A 22,318-nucleotide genomic window follows, 5' to 3' on the forward strand; every position below is an offset into this window, starting at 1 on the left:
GGCCTACAATGGAGAAAAGAAAGTCTCTTCAACAAATGGTGCTGGGGAAACTGGACAGCCACATGCAAAAGATTGAAAATTGACCATTCTTTTTCACCACACACCAAAATAAACTCAAAATGGATCAAAGACCTAAAGATTAGGCCGGAAACAATAAGTCTTCTAGAAGAGAATATAGGCAGTACACTCTTTGACATCAGTTTCAAAAGAATCTTTTCGGACACTATAACTCCTCAGTTGAGGGAAACAATAGACAGAATAAACAAATGGGACTTCATCAGACTAAAGAGCTTCTTCAAGGCAAGGGAAAACAGAATTGAAACAAAAAAACAGCTCACTAATTGGGAAAAAATATTTACAAGCCACTTATCTGACAAAGGGTTAATCTCCATAATATACAAAGAACTCACACGGCTTAACAACAAAAAAACAAACAACCCGATCAAAAAATGGGCAGAGGACATGAACAGACATTTCTCAAAAGAAGATATAAATATGGCCAATAGACACATGAAAAGATGTTCATCATCGCTAATCATCAGGGAAATGCAAATCAAAACTACACTAAGATATCACCTTACACCCGTTAGATTGGCAAAAACATCTAAAACCAAGAGCAACAAATGTTGGAGAGGTTATGGAGAAAAAGGAACCCTCATACACTGTTGGTGGGAATGCAAACTGGTACAGCCACTATGGAAAACAGTATGGAGATTTCTCAAAAAGTTAAAAATAGAAATACCCTATGACCCAGCCATCCCATTACTGGGTATCTATCCTAAGAACCTGAAATCAGAAATCCCAAGAGTCCCTTGCACCCCTATGTTCATCATAGCATTATTTACAATAGCCAAGATGTGGAACCAACCTACATGCCCAGAAACTGATGATTGGATAAAGAAGATGTGGTATATATACACAATGGAATACTACTCAGCCATAAAAAAAGACAAAATTGGCCCATTCGCAGCAACGTGGATGGACCTCGAGGGTAGGATGTTAAGCGAAATAAGCCAGTCAAAGAAAGACGAACTCTATATGACTCCACTCATAGGTGGAAGTTAATATATTGACAAGGAGATCTGATCGGTGGTTACCAGGGAAAAGGGGGGTGGGGGGAGGGCACAAAGGGGGAAGTGGTGTACCCACAACATGACTAACAAAAATGTACAACTGAAATCTCACAAGATTGTAATCTATCATAACATTAATAAAAAAAAAATAGATCCATAGTTGCCTGGGTCTAAAAGTAGAGGGGAATTGACTATAAAAGGGTATAAACGAACTAAAGGAAATAGTCTATATCTTGACTATGGTGGTGATTACATGGATATATAAATTTGTCAACATTCATCAAAATGTATACTTTATATGAATGCATTTCATTATATGTAAATTACTCCTCAAAAAAATTGACTAAAGAATAAAATATGTAGGCAAGAATATTAAAGAAAAATGTGAAAAGTAGATGAAACCAGGGACTTTTGACTTTCCAGCTATTTTAACTTACTATAATTTACATGAAAACCATGTGACAAATATTAGAAAAGCTATTAATATAAATCATTCCATTAATAAAGGAGTATAACCTCAAGGTCATCTCAATAAGTGCTAAAAAGTTATTTAATAACCATTACAATTCACCTTCCAGAAACAAAAAAATGAATAGAAACTAAACTAGTAATAGAAAATTTCCTTAACCTGTTAAAGATTATCTGTCAGAAACCAAGAGTGCACATCATATGTGATAGTGAAACAAGCATTTCAATACAAGTGCCTGCTAACATCTATGACTGAACATTGTACTGGAGGATCATTCTAGAATCATTACTAGGACTCAACAAGGGAAGTCCATACATCCTAGGAGATACATATATACATACATCCTAGAGAAGGTACTGGAAAATGTGGGCTTGTATTTGCTTATCATAGTGACCAGGGTACGATAATGGCAAACAGTGGGTAGGGGCCAAAGATACTAGATATTTTCAGTTCAAGGGACAGTTCCACAAATAAAAAAATTGTCCCATGTTCCAAACAATTTTCTGATTTCCTACTGTTTTATATATAAACGCAAAGCATTTTTTGCAAGGATTTAATATACACTGAAAATTTTCCAGGAAATGAAACTATGACATAATTTGAGAGAATATTGTACTTTGTTTTTATCTAAATTTTACCAAGATTTGTTGACCATTTAGAAAAATTTTGTTACCTGTAGCACCACTGTAGATATTTGAATAGCTTATACATCACATCTATATCAGTCAAAATTTGTACTTGTCACATTCCCAATGGTAATATTCTTAGATGGAAGCATCTGACAACTTCATTGTGGCTGTTAGTATATTTGTGTCCCAAACGTTGACATATTGAAATGGTACTATCTTATTATAAAATACTTTTCCTTTAGTTCTCCTTCTATTACATTATGGCATAATACTTTTGGTTCAGAAATCATGAGATTAAATAGTTTATATTACCTAAGAATTTCATTCCAGGGGCCAGCCCTGTGGCCGAGTGTTTAAGTTCACACACTCTGCTTTGGCGGCCCAGGGTTCGGATCCTGGGCACGGGCACAGCACCGCTCATTAGGTCTTGTTGAGGCAGCATACCACATGCCACAACTAGAAGGACCTACAACTAGAATATACAACTATGTACTGGGGGGATTTGGGTATGAAAAAGCAGGAAAAAAAAAGAAAAGATTGGCAACAGTTGTTAGCTCAGGTGCCAATCTTTAAAAAAAAATTTTTCATTTCACATTAGTAAAGATACAGTTACATAATTTTTGTTATAAATATGATGGAATTGACAACCATTGTTCTAGTGTGACAAATGAAGTAACTGAAGGAAAATATAGGAAGGGAAAAATAGAAGCTGTTTGCTAGACATATAATTGTATTCTTAGAAAACTCAAGAGAGTCAACTAAAATCTATTAGAATTGATAACAGAGATTACTATGGTAGCAGTTACAGGATAAGTGTTAGGTCAGATTGATGGTCATATATAAACATACAATGGTTTTATTTTTCTTCATAAATATCAACTTTGTTTTGCAAGCCTCTCTCCCCGTCCTAACCCTATGATAGCGGAGATGGGGTGGAGGGTAGTGATGAACACTAAGCATTACCCTTGACTGTCTCTTCTGTTAGACATAGATTTCACTCCACATGGTGGTGATTTCCTGTAGAGATGCAGAGAGCGGCTGGCGACTAGGGGAGAGCAAGGTTCACATTCTCCCTCTCACTCTTTCTCCTCTCTGTTCCCTGAGCCAAAGCTCCCAGCAGAAGGGGACCAGACCACAATAATGGATGGTGAGCAGGAAAGGCTTTCCCTCTGGGCCGCAATCATTCCTCTATTGAGTTCTTTTCCATTCTTGTTAAAGAAGGGGAGAGGGAAGGAGTGGAAAGGAGAAAGAAAATTTTAAAAAGAAAGTAAAAGAATAGTAAAATAAAGAAGAAAAAGGGATATCTATGGGCATGATTAGAAAAAAGAAGCATATGCTCCGAAATATTCAAGAACTTGGCTCACTTCGGGGGTGGGGGCAGTTGGGGGGCATTATAGATGACTTTTACTTTATACAGCTCTATATTTTAAAAACTTTACAATATGATCCAGCAACTCAACTCTTAAGTATATAACCAAGATAAAACATATGTCCACACAAAAACTGTACACAAATGTTCATAACAGCCTTATTCATAATAGCCAAAAAGTGAAAATAACCCAAATGTCCATCAACTGATGAATGAATAAATAAAATGTGGCATATCCATATGGTGGAATATCATTTGGCAATAAAAAGAAATTAAATACTGATATGTGGTACAACATAGATGATCTTTGAAAACATTATGCTAAGTGAAAGAAGCCAGTCTCATGTTATATGATTCCATGTATATGAAAAGTCCAGAATAGGCACATTTATTACAGAAAGTAGATTAGCAGTTGCCCAGGGTTGGGGGAATGGGAGGAGTGGGGAACAATAGCTAAGGGATACAAGATTTCTCTGTGGGGTAATGAAACTATTCTAGGATTGATTGTGGTGGTGGATGCACATATCTGTGAATATACTAAAAGCAGTTGAAATGTACATTTTAAGTGAGTCAACCGTATGCTGTGTGAATTATATCTCAATAAACTGTTAATAAAACTTTACAAAGAGCATGCATAACTTTTATACTAATAAAAATTAGTGATTTTATCTGTTAAATGTACATATTATCATATAGATTTGTTATATATTACAGATTTGCCCCCAAAATACCTAAACTATTATAATAGGACTCTGCCTTGAGTCCCCTGGATAATGACTGTTATAAATGGGTAGGTTATGCAACAAAAGCAGGAGGGAATACAACACAGTATTGGCAAAAAGAAAAGAAAAAGAAAAGCAACATACAGCAGTGAACAAAATGGAGAATCCAGAAATAGACTCAGCTAAATATAAACTCATTATATGATATCATAAGCTTTTTAAAACTCTGAGGTGAGAACACTTTCTTTAATGAATGGTGTTAGAATAATTAGAGAGTAATTTGGGGAGGAAAGAAAATCAGATACATATCTTACAACACACTGCAAAAAGATACTCCAGATCGATTGAAGTGTTAAACATAAAAATCATATTAAATAAAATAAAAAAAGAAATGAAAATGGAGCATTTATCAGATCTGTGGAGGACTGGTAACTTTCTCAACTCTAAAAGCAATAGAAAAGTATCACTACAGCCAGACATTCAAATACATAAAATTTTTCACTTCTACATCTTGGCAATTAAGCAAATTAAGATAAAAAGCCAGCAGATTAGAGCCAGCCCTGATGGCCTAGTGGTTAAAGTTGGGCACGTTCCACTTTGGTGGCCGGAGTTCGGTTCCCCGGCACAGAACCACATCACTCGTCTGTCAGTACCCATGCTGCGGCAGTGGCTCACATAGAAGAACCAGAAGGACTTACGACTAGAACATACAACTATGTACTGGCACTTTGGGGAGGGAAAAAAAAACCCCACCAGATTAAAATATATTTGTAAAAAATATGACAAAGGATTAATAGAAAGGTCTTATTCTAGCTATGAGAAGAAAAAATAACCCAGTTGGTAAAAAGACAAAGGAAATGAAGAGACAATCTGCATTAGGAGAACTAACAGTAAACATACATAAAAAGGCTAATGATTGCTAGTAATCAAAGAAATGCAAATTAAAGTGACTGCGCTCTGAACGCTGGCACCACCGTATTAACCTGTGTGGTTGCCTTGGATCCTGGGCCCTTACTTTCTTCAGCAAATAGACCTGGTTTCCCCTTCTCTCATTTGGGCCGAGCTAAATTCATACTCAAATACAATAACCTCATGATCTACACAAGGTTAAAATTATCTCCCATTTATTCTCCTTTTTTCCCCACCTTCATCTTCCATATATTTTCCGGAAAAAACAAAGTTATTGAACATGTGTAAAAACACACCGCTTCCAATTCTTCTTCTTCTTTTCTCTTTTAAGTAAGCAAGTTATAAATCTATAAAGCATACATAAATGAACTTTTTAACCTCTGAGCTACCAGATGTCTCATGGTTCCTTCAGACACAGTTCAGCAGGCCTGTGAAGTAGCTCTGATGGGAGAGACATCTCAAGCACTTACAGCTCTCCCTGACTCCCACTCCTTGCCTTGCGTTCATCCCGAGACCCCTGCCATTGCCCCCCACCCAGCATCACTCCGTGAACCGTTTCTCCTTCCTCCAACTTTGTGCTCTCACAAATTTGCCTGAGACAACATGGGCAGTGCCTCTCTGAAACAGATGCTTCATGACCCTTGTTTGGCTCTTGTCACATATTCCCCCTCCCTTTTATAAAAAAAAAAAAAAAAAAAAAAAAGTTGTCATTGTTTTGTTTTTAAAACAAGACTGTTAATTTAGCCAAAAAGCAAAAATAATTTAATTATAATTTTTGATGCTAGCACACTGGTACAATCCCATGCCACTAATACAAGTGGAAAATGATACAAAGCCATAAAATTGTGCATTCTTTTTGATTCTGTGAATGTATGTGTGTGAAGATATTCATTACAGTAAAATTTATAATGGTAAAAAAAAATGGTGCTTTCTAAATGTACAGTAACAGGGAAAGAGTTAAATTGTGAGCCTGCCCCCTTGCAAAGACTGATTGGAATAAGGATGTATAGTTGACCCAATCCATCAGATGGCCAGTGACCTATCATCTGAGGGACCTGGCAAGAAAAGACAAACTGAGCCTATTAGAGTCTTTCTCTCTCAAATTAAGCAATAGCGGGACCAGTCCCAGTGGCCTAGTGGTTAAGTTTGCTGCACTCTGCTTTGGCAGCCCAGGTTTGGTTCTGGGGTGTGGACCTACCCCACTCATCTGTCAGTGGCCATGCTGTGGCAGCAGCTCACATACCAAAAGAGGGAGATTGGCAGCAGATGTTAGCCCAAGGCGAATCCTACTCAGCAAAAAACTAAAATAAAATTAAGCAATACCTATTGCCAATTGCAGGTAGGTATTAGAGCTGGAATATCATCTAGACCAGCAGTTCTCTAACTTTAATGTGCCTGAGAATCACCTAAAGAGCTTGTTAAACTACAGATTGCCAGGCCCCACCAGAGTCTCTGATTCAGTAGGTCTGGGATGGGCCCCAAGAGTTTGCATTTCTAACACATTCCCAGGTGATTCTGATGCTGCTGGCCTAGAGACCACACTCTGAGAACCGCTGATCAAGATATTGCCAAGGTGCAACTATTTCTGGACCACGGGCAAACAGCAGATGTACAGAAGGGAGAAGGATGGAGAAGACCACAGAGGGAAGCAGAGACCAGCTATGGTTCCTGACTACTTTCCAGTTCCCATGAGCCCAGCTGTACTTGGGTTCCTAATTTTAGATTCTATGTGACCTCTGTGTATCCTGATACTAAACTCCCTTTTATTTGACTTAACTTGAGTCTCGTCGCAGTGTAAAAAGCCTGCCTAGAACACAGGTGAAAGAATATTGTGTCCTACAGTGGAGACAAAGTGCATTATTTCCAACTCCATTTCAACCCACCCCCTAGGTAACCAAGGTAAGAAGTTGGTATATGTATTTCCACATCTTTCTCTAAGCTCCATATACAGATATATGCAAGGGTTTTACTATTTCTTTTACAAAAATTAAACTGTTCTGAGTTAGGCTTCAGATTCTACTCCTGTAATAGGCCAACATATTTGTGGCTTAAACACAATGAAAGTTTACTTCTCTCTCAAATAACAGTCCCAAGGTACATGGTCCGAAACTGGCAAGGCAGTTCTGTTTTCGTGGTCATCTTGGAATCTAACCTTCCATCTTGCAGTTCGACCATCCTTAGGGGTTGCCTCAAACACATTTTCCAGAGTGGCTCACACCATGTCTGTATTCTAGTCAACAGGAAGGGGAAAGGATGAGGGCAGGGAGGGAATTCCTGCCCTTTAAGAACAGAATCTCAAAGGTGCACAGATCAGTTCGAATCATTTCCCCTTGGCCGTAATTTAGAACCATGCACACAACTAGCTGCAAAGGAAGCTTGGAAATAGTGTCTTTAGCTGGCCAGTCATGTGCCTGGTTAAAATTTGTAATTTCTTGGGGAAAAAAGAAAAGGAAAAGGGGAGAATGGATCTTGGGGGACATTTAGCAATCTCTGCCACACAGACTATACACAGTGCTCTGTAATTTATTTCATAATGTTCCTCCAAATCAATAAATACAGAGCCAATTTGCTTTAATAGGTGCCAATTTATTACCTCATCGTGTAGTTATAATGCATTCAACTATTCCTATATTGGTGGAATTTCAGGTTAAGTCCATCTTTTGTACCCATAAAGTTTTTTCAATAAACATACTTGTTCATAGATTCTTGCTTCCAAGAGTTTTTGCTTCTGTAGGATGAATTGCCCAAAATGAGTTAAAGGATATGTACATTTATATATATGTTGCCAAATTACTTCCCCAAAAGGCTATAATAATGTTATACATTCATCGGCAATGGATGAGAGTCCCCATTTCCTCGTGTTATCATTAATGCTCTTATTCTTTGCCCATGTGAATGGGTGAGAAATTCTACCCCATTGTTACTGAAATCTGAATTTCTCTGGGTGCAAGTGAAGTCTAGTGTACTGTCATATCTTTATTAATGATTTGAACTTCCTCTTCTGTGTATTTCTGGTTCATATTTGTATCCACTAGGATCCAAGCAGGAAAGAGAATTCAACCCAGAGTGTTCAAATGCAGGGATCATAATGAAGTCAGTACTTACAGAGCTGGGGGTAGGACTAAGGGAGTCAATGAAAGATGAAAAGCTGATGAGGCACTCAAAGATGAAACAACAAGAAATCATTGCTGCCTCCCAGGGCTGAAGGGACAAAACAGTGTTACCCAGTCAGCCCAGTGAGTACTGAACAATGGAGGAAAATCTGTCCCGTGGGAACTGCTGAGGCAGAAGCACTTAGCTTCCATCTGAGACTTACCACCAGAGGTGGGAAACATCCCAACTTTTCTCTCCTTCAGCCCTCCACTCTCCTGCTGGTAATTCCCTTTGGCCAAATCTAATGGGCAAGCCAGCCAGCAAGGATCCCAGGTGATGCAATCCACAGGGCAACCTCCCAGGGCACAGATGCAGGCAGAGGGCAGATAATAGATCTGGGGAAGAAACAGAAAAACCTGCACAGTGTCCTTTACCCTTTTCTATTGGGTGTGTGTCTTTTCCCTATCAATTGATGAGAACTTGTCAAACACTGGGGACATTAATGTCTAACATATGTGCAAATGATTCCCCAGTCCATCACTGTCTATTGACTTTTTTTTTAAAGATTGGCACCTGAGCTAATGACTGTTGCCAATCTTTTTGTTGTTCTTCTTCTTCTCCCCAAAGTCCCCCAGTACATAGCTGTATATTCCAGTTGTGAGTGCCTCTGGCTGTGCTATGTGGGACGCCACCTGAGCATGGCATGATGAGTGGTGCCACGTCCACGCCCAGAATTTGAACCAGAGAAACCCTGGGTCGCTGAAGCGAAGCACACAAATTTAACCACTCGGCTGCAGGGCTGGACCCAATTGACTCTTGTCTATGGTTTATCTTTCCATAAAAACTATTTTTATGGTCTAGGATTCTACCTTGCTTAAGACAATCTCCACCTTTACCTCCAAGGTTTGACAAATAGTCTCCTACATTATCTTCAAAAGTTTTCTTAACTTTTGCATCTTTGGTCCCTTTTTGAATTTATTTTTGTACAGGGCATGAAGTAGAGAGTCTAGCTTTGTTTCCTTCCAGAAGAAGAGCCAATTATCCAAGCCATGTAAATCATACTTTCTCCACTGACGTAAAATAACAGCTTTGTCGTGAAAGCTTGGAATACATATTTAGATTTATTTCTGAGCTTGCTGTACCACTCCTTCACTAGTTGGGTGGGTGGTACTCTAGGGAGCATGGCATAAAAGCATTTAAAAACCTGTAGGGAGGAATCAAAGTCTGCAAAGTGAGAGAATGCCTTAGAAATTCATGAAAAAAATTTTTCGAGATTGACATGACATACTAGATGCTAAAAATTTCTATAAAGCTGTTCTAATCAAAAGAGTACAGTATTGTCCCAGGAACAGATGAATAAATAGATACAAATTGATACAAATTGAATTTGAGAGCTCGCAGTTGTATTCTACTACTCTGATACAGCAGCTATTTTTAGTTCTTTATATTGTCTTCCTCTCTTTATCTGTATAACCCAATGGTCAGCCTCCTGATTATCCCGAATTCATCAGCTTTCTGGGAGCAATTTTGTTTTGTTTTGTTTTTTGTCTCAACCTAGCTCCCTCTTGCACTTGTGCTTCATGGTTGTTCCTAGAACATTTTCATGGGTCATTTCTTCTCCTAAAGTATCCAGCTTCCTGTCCTTTTTCTCATCTTTCTTTCTCTGATCTCACTCTTCATCTCCACCAGCTTCCCATTCCCTCCCTCCTCCCCCGCTTCATTTGCCCCAGGATATTAAAAATTCACCTGTCTTTATTTTGAAGAGCAATGCTATATTACTTATCTCACACTACCCCAGGCCAGCCCTAAGCTCTAGATTGTTAAAACCACAGGAGTCTATGAAGTATTTGGCAAAGCAAAGATAGCTCACTTTCTGAGGATTTCTGCCTCCAGCTTTTTATTTATTTATTCTTTTTATTTTTATTTATTTACTTATTTTAGGAAGATTAGCCCTAAGCTAACATCTGCACCAATCCTCATTTTGCTGAGGAAGACTGGCCCTGAGCTAACATCCGTGCCTGTCTTCCTCTACTTTATACCTGGGACGCCTACCACAGCATGCACCTGCAAACTTAACCACTGCGCTACTGGACCGGCCTCTCCAGCTTTTTAAAGGAACAACTTTTTCTCCTTGCTCCATATGCATAATTCTCACAGAGTTGTAATGACAGTTTATATACGTACAAATTTGTGTGCTACTTTCATTTGCTGTTGTTTCATCAAATGTACATACATATAAATTTGTGTTCTACTTTTCTACTTTTTCATCTACTTTTTCATAAGTAGCTTTCTCATCATGGGTCTTGTTTTTAAAAACTCTATGATTACATCATGTAGAGATGACATAATTGACAATCATTTCTCTAGCATTGAACATTTAAAATATTTCCACTGTTTTGCTGCAGAAAATTTGTTATAAAATATTTTTAAACAATAAAAGATCTCTTTCTATCAAATTATTTTCTGAAAGTAAACCCCTTGGAATATGCAGAATGAGAAAAGAAGAGTTTACATTTTTATTACTCTTGACATACATTGTTAAATTTTACACAGCACAATTCTACCAATTTACAATGCCACCAGTAATGAATATTTCTCTATAGCCTCTCTTGTTTTGGATTTTGTGTTTTCAAAAAAGTGTTCCAAAGTTGGAGATGCAAATTGCACTTTGTTATTATTTCCATTTGATTACCAGGACTGTTGAAAAGTTTGCCACTTATTTAAAATTTGTGTTTTCTCTTCTGTGTACTGTCGGTCCTTGTCTGTTTGTAATTGACTTCTTGATGCTCTCATTCACACACTTCATAGAGGGTATATGTTAATCCTTTATCACATCTGCTGTAACTGTTTCCTCCAATCTCCTCTTTTCTTTCTCTTTAGATTTTGTATGTAGAAATTCTGAATTTTTACTTTGTCCTAGCAATTCAATTTTTTCCTTCTTATTCATTGACTTATGTTTGAAACTAGTAGAAGAAAATCAGGAATGTATGAATTCAAATTCCACCGTTCCTCTTCTCGCTCTGCCGCTCTGGGTGACTGAGCAGGTGACACAGCCCTTTAAGCCCTGTTCCCATCTGTGAAGGCCTGATCTCACTGGCAATGGCACCGAGCTCACAGGGTCTTATGAGGATTAAATGAGATAATGCATAAACTGAACCTGGTACGTAGCAATTGATGAAAGTAGTTCATCATTGTTATTATCATTCTTTTATTCCTTCAGTAATTAGAAAAATGATTGTTTTACCATAGCCGTGACAACTGACCTATTATTTTTTAATTTTATTGAGATCATAATAGTTTATAACATTGTGAAATTTCAGTTGTACGTTATTATTTGTCAGTCGCCATATAAATGTGTCCCTTTACCCCTTATGCCCACCCCACAACACCCTTCCGCTCTGGTAACCACTAATCTGTCCTCTTTGTCCATGTGTTAGTTTGTCTTCCACATATGAGTGAAATCATATGGTGTTTGTCTTTGTCTAGCTTATTTTGCTTAATATAATACCCTCAAGGTCCATCCATGTTGTTGCAAATGGGATGATTTTGTCTTTTTTTATGGCTGAGCAGTATTCCATTTATGGCTGAGAGTCTGTGTGTGTGTGCATCTATATATATACATATATAGACACACCGTCTATTATCCATTCTTCAGTCAATGGTCACTTGGGTTGCTTCCATGTCTCACCTATTGTGAATAATGCTGCAGTGAACATAGGGCTGCATAAGTCTCTTTGAATTGTTGATTTCAAGTTCTTTGGATAAATACCCAGTAGTGGGATAACTGGGTCATATGGTATTTCTATTTTTAATTTTTTGAGAAATCTCCATACTGTTTTCCACAGTGGCTGCACCAATTTGAATTCCCAACAGCAGAGTATGAAGGGTCCCTTTTCTCTACATCCTCTCCAACATTTGTTATTTTTGTCTTGGTGATTATAGCCATTCTAACTGGTAAAGGCGATATCTTAGTTTTTTTTTTATTTTTCCTTTTTCTCCCCAAAGCCCCCTGGTACATAGATGTATATTTTTAGTTGTGGGTCCTTCTAGTTGTGGCATGTGGGATGCCTCCTCAGCATGGCTTGATGAACAATGCTATGTCTGCGCCCAGGATCTGAACCGGCAAAACCCTGGGCCACTGAAGCAGAGCCTGCAAACTTAACCATTCAGCCATGCCGAGGTGATATCTTAGTGTAGTTTTGATTTGATGATTAGTGATGTTGAACATCTTTCCATGTGCCTATTGGCCATCTGTATAGTCTCTTTGAAAAAATGTACATATCCTCTGCCCATTTTTTGATCAGGTTGTTTGGGGGTTTTTTGTTGTTGCTGAGTTGTGAGAGTTCTTTATATATTTTGGAGATTAACCCCTTGTCAGATATATGATTTGCAAATATTTTCTCCCATTTGGGGTTTTTTTTTTCTCATTTTATTCCTGGTTTCCTTTGCCTTGCAGAAGCTCTTTAGTCTGATGAAGTCCCACTTGTTTATTTTTTCTTTTATTTCCCTTGCCCAAGTAGACGTGGTATTCAAAAAAGATCCTTCTAAGACCAATGTCAAAGAGGTAACTACCTATATTTTCGTCTAGGAGTTTTATGGTTTCAGGTCTTACCTTCAAGTCTGATCCATTTTGAGCTAACTTTTGTGTATGGCAAAAGATAATGGTTTACTTTCATTCTTTTGCATGTGGCTGTCCAGATTTCCCAACACCATTTATTGAAGAGACTTTCCTTTCTCCATTGTATGTTCTTAGCTCCTTTGTTGAAGATTAGCTGTCCGTAGATGTATGGTTTTATTTCTGGGCTTTCAATTCTGTTCCATTGATCTGTGAGTCTGTTTTTGTACCAGTACCATGCTGTTTTGATTACTCTAGGTTTGTAGTCTATTTTGAAGTCAAGGATTGTGCCTCCAAATTTCTTCTTTTTTTCTCAGGATTGCTTTAGCTATTCAGGGTCTTTTGTTGCCCCATGTGAATTTTAGGATTCTTTGTTCTATTTCCATGAAGAATGTCATTGGGATACTGACTGGGATTGCACTGAATCTGTAGGTTGTTTTAGGTAGTATGGACATTTTAACTATATTTATTCTCCCCATCCATGTGCATGGAATATCTTTCCACTTCTTTATGTCATCATTGATTTCTCTCAATAATGTCTTATACTTTTCATTGTATAGGTCTTTCACCTCCTTGGTTAAATTTATCCCTAGATATATTCTTTTTGTTGCAATTGTAAATGGCATTGTATTCTTGAGTTCTCTTTCTGTTAGTTTGTTATTAGAGTACAGAAATGCAACTGATTTGTGTAAGCTGATTTTGTATCCTGCAACTTTGCTGTAGTTGTTGATTATTTCTAATAGTTTTCCAATGGATTCCTTAGGGTTTTTTACATATAAAATCATCTCACCTGTAAATAGCGAGAGTTTCACTTCTTCATTGTCTATTTGGGTTCCTTTTATTTCTTTTTCTTGCCTAATTGCTCTGGCCAATACCTACAGTACTGTGTTGAATAAGAGTGGCAAGTGTGGGCACACTTGTCTTGCTCATGTTCTCAGAGGGATGGCTTTAGTTTTTCCCCATTGACTATGATGTTGGCTGTGGGTTTGTCATATATGGCCTTTATTATGTTGAGGTACTTTCCTTCTATGCCCATTTTATTGAGGGTTTTTATCATAATGGATGTTGGATCTTGTCAAATGCTTTCTCTGCATCTATTGAGATGATCATGTGATTTTTATTCCTCATATTGTTAATGTGGTATATCATATTGATTTATTTGCAGATGTTGAACCATTTCTGCATCCCTGGTATAAATCCCACTTGATCATGGTGTATGATCCTTTTAATGTATTGCTGTATTCGGTTTGCCATTATTTTTTTGAGGATTTTTTGCATCTATGTTCATCAGTGATATTGGCCTGTAATTTTCTTTCTTTGTGTTGTCCTTGTCTGGCTTTGGGATCAGGGTGATGCTGACCTCGTAAAATGTTTTAGGAAGTGTTCCAGACTGACCTGTTATTTTTATTAGTAGTTTTATTTTTAATCTCAATAATCCACATGTAGCTTATTTTGATGTGTATATAATAGGTGAGTCTGAAGCAAGAGAAGGAGATGGGGTACAAGCACCAGACCACATCCATCAAGGATTCTCGTGGGCACCATCATGAGGGGAATTGGGAGCATTTTTATAGAAGAAGAAGGGCTTATACATTAAGCTAGAGAGGTTACTTAATATATAGGTTGTCCAAATTAACACCTGCCAATAAACAAGAATCAAAATGGCAAGTGATGAGCCACAGAGGGTAATGCATCTGTAAACATGAGTGGACAACAGTTCAGAGTCTGAGGGACAAAATGAGGAAGTGCAGCAACAAAATGCAGCAAGCTGAAACCCAGAGGCACAGTGAAATGGGCCAATATTTAGCCAGTAAGCACCACAATGGCCATACAGTGAGACACTGAAACATGTTTGTTATGCTTGAATGTGCATTTCTATAAGGGAATCAGCTCATTGCAGGGAGAAAATTATAACCTTCATCAGGAAATCAAGAAGCCCTCAGTTCAGCTGCTACACTGACTGCATGAGCCCTTTCAGCTATATTTTACAAAAATTAAAAGTGAGTACTCACACCCAGAGCCCTTTTCCCCAGCTTGAGCCAGGTTGCACTGCCTACTGGACCCACCTGAACAGCGCTCAGAGCCCATTGCCATCTGCACTATTCCAGTACCTGCCAGCTAGCTTAATTAAAGCATTACCAGCATTTTCCCACTCTATCGTACAGTACATTTGAAACATCCATGGTGACAGCCTCCAGCCACACTGAGATGCCTGTCTGGGCAGTCTAAGTTATCTCCTTATGTGCAAACTACTATTTTTATTAGCATTCCGGTTACAGATTTGCATAGATTTTGAGTGATCTGTCTCTAACCCTATTTTCCCTAGCCCTATTGTTTGTACTGCTTGGTTTTGCAGAACACAAGGTTTTTCAGGAATGCATAGGTGGTGGACCCCACTGTGCACAGCCTCACATCCTCTTGGTCGTACGTTCAATCCCAGCCATTGTTTGGGGATACAATTCATACAGGCTTCAGCCTGTCTCCTCTGGCCATGCCTCACCCTCTCACCTCTGGAGGGCCTCTCTGATGTGGTGGTGTGGGATCCATCTGATAGGTGGTGGGGATGTGAAGCCCAGTTGCCCACTGCAGTGACCAACGCAAATGGCTTGGCTTTCCCTCCTTCCCTGGCCAGTCTCCCTAGTCCCTCCCTCCTGCTCTCGGGTCACCTTCCACAGTAAAGCATCTACACACACAGCCTTGCCTCAGGCTTTTCTTCTAAGGGAACTATGACAACATGTGCCGCATTAAAGTCAAAACACCTTTACTCACTGTCGGTCAGTAATCATTGCCTAATCCTTCTAAGGGCCTTTGTCATCCTTCCCCAGGACCCCCGGACCTCCTTATGATTCCCGACCTAAAGGAGTAATATCTAGCAGAGTAGGGGGCTGCCAGCATTCCACTCCAGCCCTACAACAGCATCTGTTCTCAGTGATCGGTACCTCTGCCAAACCAGCATTAAATATTTTAGATATCATCCTGGCAGTGAGAAATGGGTATAGATGAGTGCCAACAAGTCCCTACGTCCCTTTTAACTGTGGCTTTAACCCTTTTAACATAGGATACTCCCAATGAACTGGGGACTATTTATAAAGGCAAAGTTAGAGGACTGGGTAATTTGGACTACACGTTCACCAAGGTTGACCAGAAAAAGTTGGGTGAAATATTAAAAGTAATAAGAGATCTAGCAAAAAAATAAAGAAACACGATGCCAAATTCTGAGAGAAGATGGAAATCCAGAGAAGAAATCCCAGAGTTTGTGCCACTTTTCCCCTCGATGAAACTGTCAATTAAGAAAGAGGTGTCATAAGAAGCCTAGAAATGGAGCTGTGCTTTTGGACGGTCTTTAGAGCTTGGGAAATAAAAATCGGAGTTGAAGGCATGCAACAGGTTGAGGTAGCCTGGTAACTGCATCCCCCCGCCTTGTTTTAAGGTTAGGATCCCAAAATGTTACCTAGGAGTAAGGATGAATCAGAAATAGAATAACCTTTGGGGCTGGCCCAGTGGCACAGCGGTTAAGTTCACACGTTCGGCTTCTCGTTGGCCCGGGGTTCGCAGGTTCGGATCCCGGGTGCAGACATGGCACTGCTTGGCAGGCCATGCTGTGGTAGGCGTCCCACATACAAAGTAGAGGAAGATGGGCACGGATGTTAGCTCAGGGCCAGTCTTCCTCAGCAAAAAGAGAAGGGTTGGCAGCAAATGTTAGCTCAGGGCTCATCTTCCTCAAACAAACAAACAAAAGAAATAGAATAGCCCTTAAAGGAGCAGAAGCCCAGCTTTGAATCATCTCAGTCACTGAAATTGGATTAGGGCAATTCTGGACTGGTGGTGCCTCTAGCTCTGCCTCTCTGGAGGAAAACAACATCACCCTAAGCCTCAAAATATTTCTATATTATTTTAGGTACAAGATCGAGTATTCAATAAAAAATAACCAAACACCTGAACTGACAAGACTGACAAGATGACATGAGCAAAAACCAAAAGAAAGACAGACATAGAAACAGACCCACAAGTGATCCAGATAATGGAGTCATCAAATACAGTTATTTATGAATATGGTTAATATTGCTAAATATGCTTAACATGGTTAATATGCCTATGATTAAAGAGACAAAAAACAACTCTCAAAATTTTGGCTGAACACTGTAAACTATAAAGAAAGAAACAATGGAAAATCTATATCGCATATGTATAAGAAAATAAGACACGACTTCACACCCGCTAGGATGCCTGTTACCAAAAACACAGAAAATAACAAGTGTTCACATGGATGTGGAGAAATTAGAACCCTTGTGCATTGCTTGTGGGAATACAAAATGGTGTAGCAGCTGTGGAAAACAGTGTGATGATTCCTCAAAAAATTAAAGAGAATTTCCATATAACCCAGCAATTCCACTTGGGTATATACACAAAAGAATTGGAAAGCAGGGATCCAAACAGAGACTTATACACCAGTGTTCATAGCAGCATTATTCACAATAGCCAAAAGGTGGAAACAACCCAAGTGTCTGTCGACAGATGGGTATATACACAAACTCTTTCACACACGCCCACACACACATACAATGGTATACTATTCAGCTTTTAAAAGAAAGGAAATTCTGACACACGCTGCAACATGGATGAACCTTGAAGACATTATGCTAAGTGAAATGAGCCACGTACAAAAAAAAATATTGCATGATTCCACTTACGTGAGGGACCTAGAGTAGTCGAATTCATAAAGACAGAAAGCAGAATTGTGGATGCCAGGGGCTGGAGGGAGGAGAGAATGGGGAGTTATTGTTGAATGGTATAAAATTTCAGTTTGGGAAGATGGAATGTTCTAGATAATGGATGTTGGTGATGGTTGCACAATCATGTGAATGTACTTAATGTCACTGAACTGTACACTTAAAAGTGGTTAAAATGGTAACTTTTATGTTATGTTTAATTTACCATAATAAAAAAATTACCATAATAAAAAAGTAACAACAAAAATTTAAAGCTCAGTGCATGGGTTTAACAGTTTATTAGACACAGCTGAATCAAGCAGTGAATGGAGGATGGGTCAGAAGAAATTTCCAGAATGAAGCACAGAGAAACAGAAGTTATCCCAAAGAATGATACAGAATTTATGCTCTAGTCTCCAGCACTTGTTTTACCAGGCTTCCTCTGGGACTTCCCCTTATATAGAAGAAGTTAGGCTTAACATGAGCTAGACTAAGTGCTCACCCAGAGAAAAAGGGATGCCAGCTTTGAGACAGGCACCTGTGAACTTAATTCGGTGCACTTAATACTGTTTCACTTAATTCCCCCAACAATTCTAAGAGGTAAGAGCTGTAACCCCCATTTTACAGGATGGATACTCAAGTCAAGTAACTTTCCCAAGGCCGCAAACCCAAAAGTCGATTCAACACAGGTGAATCCAGCTCCAAGCCTGTCTCCTACACCAGCATGCTCCTCAAGTGTTTATTCATTCATTCAGTAACTAGTTCTTGTGTTCCTATCAGAAGTCAAAATTGCGCTAGGAGTTATCGTACAGTGGTGAACAAAGCAGACACAGTACCTGCCCTCAGGGAGCTTGCATTCTAGGGATAGACAACTGAGGAAACGAACAAACAAGCAAAATGTTAGGTGGAGAGGGACTGAGGCTGGAGTGTGCATGCTATTTCATATAGTGTGGTCAGGAAGTACATCCCTGATAAGGTGACATTTGAGCAGAAAATCTGAAGGAAATGAGGGCATGAACCTTGTGGATATCTTAGGGAAAAGCTTTTTGAAGCAGAGGAAGAACAAATGTGAAGACTCTGAAGAGGCAGCAAGCTTGCAATGTTTGAGAAATCTGGGGGGTGGAGGAGGGAGTATGGGGTACAGGTGGGAGAATGAGTAGAAGTGGATGGAAATAAAGTCAGAGATGTGGCGGACAGGACAGGGAAACAGACTACATACGGTCGTGCAGACCATATGTATCCATTTCCTGTTGATGCTGTAACAAATAACCACAATCATAGTGGTTCAAGACCACACAAATTTCATTATCTTACCGTTCTGGAGGTCGGAAGTCTGAAATGGGTTTTACTGTGCTAAAATCAAGATGTTGGTAGGACTGTTGGCATTCCTTCTGGGTGCTTTAGGGGAAAGAATCTATGTCCTTTTCCACCTTCTAGAGGCTGCCTGCATTCCTTGACCCACGGCCCGTTCTCCTCTATCTTCAAAGCCAGCATCAGAGCATCTTCAAATCTCCCTCAGTTCACACTCTCTCTCTCATCTCTGCTTCTATTGTGACATTTCCTTCTCTAACTCTCCTGTTTCCTTCTGTCTCTTGTAAGGACTCTTGTGATTACATTGGGCCCACCCGGTCATCTAGAATAACCTCCCATCTCAAGATCCCTGCCTTAATCACATCTGCGAAGTCTCTATTTGCATGCAGGGTAACATGTTCAAAGGTTCTGGAGATAAGGATTTGGTCCCCTTGGGAGTCTATTATTCTCACTACCCCACCATGGAAAAGACTGGATTTTACTCTAAGTAGGAAGCTATTGGAGGGTTCTGAGCAGAGAGGTATATGATTTGATTTACTCTGAAACGTTTCAAAGGAAGTAGGCATGACAAGCACCAGATACATTGTTAGAATATTGAATAAATCTAAAAGACTCTGGCAAATTTATCATGAATTCCTACTTAATGATCAGCCCACTCTCAACGCTTCTGTGTTCAGAGTTCAGAAGCACAATGAATAGGGGACAGGAAAGGAAAACAATAACACAATTCCCTCCAATGCCTCCTCTTCTCTCTGACCTGGTTTGCTGACAGTAAGTTTCAATATCAATATACATCTCACTGTATGAAAAAGAAATACCCTTCATATAGCAAAGAAAAAGATGAGGGAACTGTGACATTTCTGCCACAGAAGTGGAGATTGAATAGGTTTCTTTTGTTTGTGAAGTAGTACTGCTTGAAAATACATTTTTTGCTAAGTTTTGCAGCAAAAAGAAGAAATTAAAGAGAATGTTTAATATAAACATTGTATATATAAACAGGGTTCTATAAGCCTATATGGATACAAGCTCCATAACACTTGGATGCAAGAAATATCACATTTTTAAATTTTTTAAAAATCAAATTAAACTTAATTCAATCTCTCCCATGGTTGATAGAAATTCACCCTCGACCATTTTGGGAGGCCTCTATACCCATCAAGAGCCCAGGGGGCTTATAGGCACCCCAAAGACATTTCCCTGTCTGTATCATGGATCCTAGACCAGACAACTGTGGTCTAGTCAAGAATGGGCCACTTCCATTGGGGAGGTCCATTCCTTCCCAGCTAAACTTACTGTGGTCTCCAAAGCCAGGGTGCCTAGACAGTCACATGGTCACTGTATCAGTTATCTGTTGCTGCATAACAAACTACCCCAAAAGGTAATGGCTTAGAACAATCATTGTATTGCTCATGTTCCTGTGGGCCAGGAATTTGGGCAGAGTTAAGTGAGACCAAGTCATCTCTATTCCTCGAGGTAAACACTGGGCTCACTCCTATAGCTCAGTCAGCTCACAGCTGGGCTGAGCTCAAAGGTTCAAGAAGTCCTCTCACCATGTCAGTTGAGACACGTTGATTCTCCCCACAAGGACTCACTCTCTAGCAGAATGACCAAGACCTCTTTACAGGGTGGCTAGGATCCCTGAGCAAAAGCAGAAGCTACAAGGCCTCTTAAGGCATGTGCTCAGAAGTTCCAGAACATTACTTCTCCTACTTCTACTGTCAAAGCAAGTCATAAGCCCAGCCTAGATTCACAGGTTAGGGAAATTGACTCTACTTCTTGAAGGGAGGAGTGGCAAAGTCAATTGCCAAAGGTTGTGGCCATTTAGACCATGATCCATTGGAGACCATTTTTAACATTCTACCAGAACCCAAGATTAAGTCACCCCCTCTAACCCACCAGTGTCTGGGAATCTCCTTAAAGAGAGGCTTTCCCTCCTCTCCCATCTGGGATGATCCAGCTTAACTCTGTGGACCTGCCAAGCCCTGCCAGAGACCTAGCTGAGATGAGGGTCCTTCTCCTAAAACACACACCCCCTCTTAACTGCCTCTCCAACCTTGAAACTGGCCCAGAATACAAGAATGGTAAGTCTCCAGCCTCTGTTTGGGCAAGGGAGAGGAAGGCTGAGAAAAAGAGCCTGCAAGACTTTGATGTGGCCTCATCTCTTGCCAGGCCTGGCATGGTGTTGGTAACCAGGCCCACCTCGCCTGTCTCTAGGTGCCTGGGAGAAAGGTAGCAGTAATGCTAATGCTGGTAAGCACCTTGAAGTGGGATGATGGTCTCCAAGGGTCCCAGGCATCAATCTGACTCCACTCAAAAGGTTTCTGTGAAAGATAAGCTGCTTATTTAAAGAAGCTAATTTACCCTGTACATGTAAAGTGCATTTTCCTGATCCAAACAAACTTCATTGCTTTCAGTTAACCATAACTCCAGATGAGGGTTACTACCAGGATGGAAATTTTCAGTTTGAAACTGTAGTTCCCACTGTGTACAACATGGTACATCCCAATGTGAATGTTTGACCAGGATCTGGCACCCCAACATCACTGACACAGGTGAAATATGTCTAAGTTTACCCAGAGAACATTCAAGTGACAGTACTGGCTGGACCCCCACTAGAACATTGAAGGATGTCGTTTGGAGGTTAAACTCTTTATTTACTGATCTTTTGAATTGTGATGATCCATTGAATATTAAAGCTACAGAACACATTTGTGGGACAAGGAGGACTTCCAGAATAAAGCTGAAGACTTCGTTAAGCGTTATGGCAGATGACAGAAAGAAAAGATTGTAGGACCATGGAGTGCGTGTTATAAATTTCTAACGTGAAACAAGAGGTAGCCTCTCCTCTCTCCAGTCCTCATGCTCCCTCTCAGCCTCAATGGATTGTCTGAGTCCCAGGACCATGTTGCCCTGAAGAAAGACATCTTCATGACTGCCCATTGCAGATGGAGAGTTCAACATAACACAGCACAAAAATGTGTTTTAGTTTCTAAAGAGTTGTCTGCTTACCTTAACATGTTTACTTTTTTGAAACTGTACTGGACAGGTTGTTGATGAAATGCTTGAGAAGTTTTAATGAACTTAAAACTGAGGCTAGAGCTTGCTTACCCTTTTCCCAAACAAAATCAATTCCTTGCAAAGTGATATGAATGATGTGTTCAAATCGACTTGCAGATTGGTGATAAGAAACCCACTATAAACTGTGATTAGATGCAAATTCTCTTAGCTTCTTCCTCAAATTTTGGCCCTGCCTAGAAGTTGTAAAGTTCCCCAGAATGCATGGAATCATTTACTATGTATCTCTTAGTAAAAACCTTATTTTATTTAATGCAAGTGTATTTTGAAACAAATGTACAATTTGTACAATTGAATGCTTTATGTTTTTCTATTCTCATTATTTTATATTTTTACTGTGGAGT

At 39.5% G+C, this 22,318-nt stretch overlaps 1 pseudogene; it reads left to right on the forward strand.

The window, feature by feature from the left end:
* Positions 1–21,137: 21,137 nt before the first annotated feature.
* LOC124232295 (NEDD8-conjugating enzyme UBE2F-like) lies at positions 21,138–21,671 on the forward strand (annotated as a pseudogene).
* The last annotated feature ends 647 nt before the right edge of the window (positions 21,672–22,318 follow it).

The sequence above is a fragment of the Equus quagga genome, chromosome 2, assembly GCF_021613505.1.
Source record: "Equus quagga isolate Etosha38 chromosome 2, UCLA_HA_Equagga_1.0, whole genome shotgun sequence".
NCBI classification, from domain to species: domain Eukaryota; kingdom Metazoa; phylum Chordata; class Mammalia; order Perissodactyla; family Equidae; genus Equus; species Equus quagga.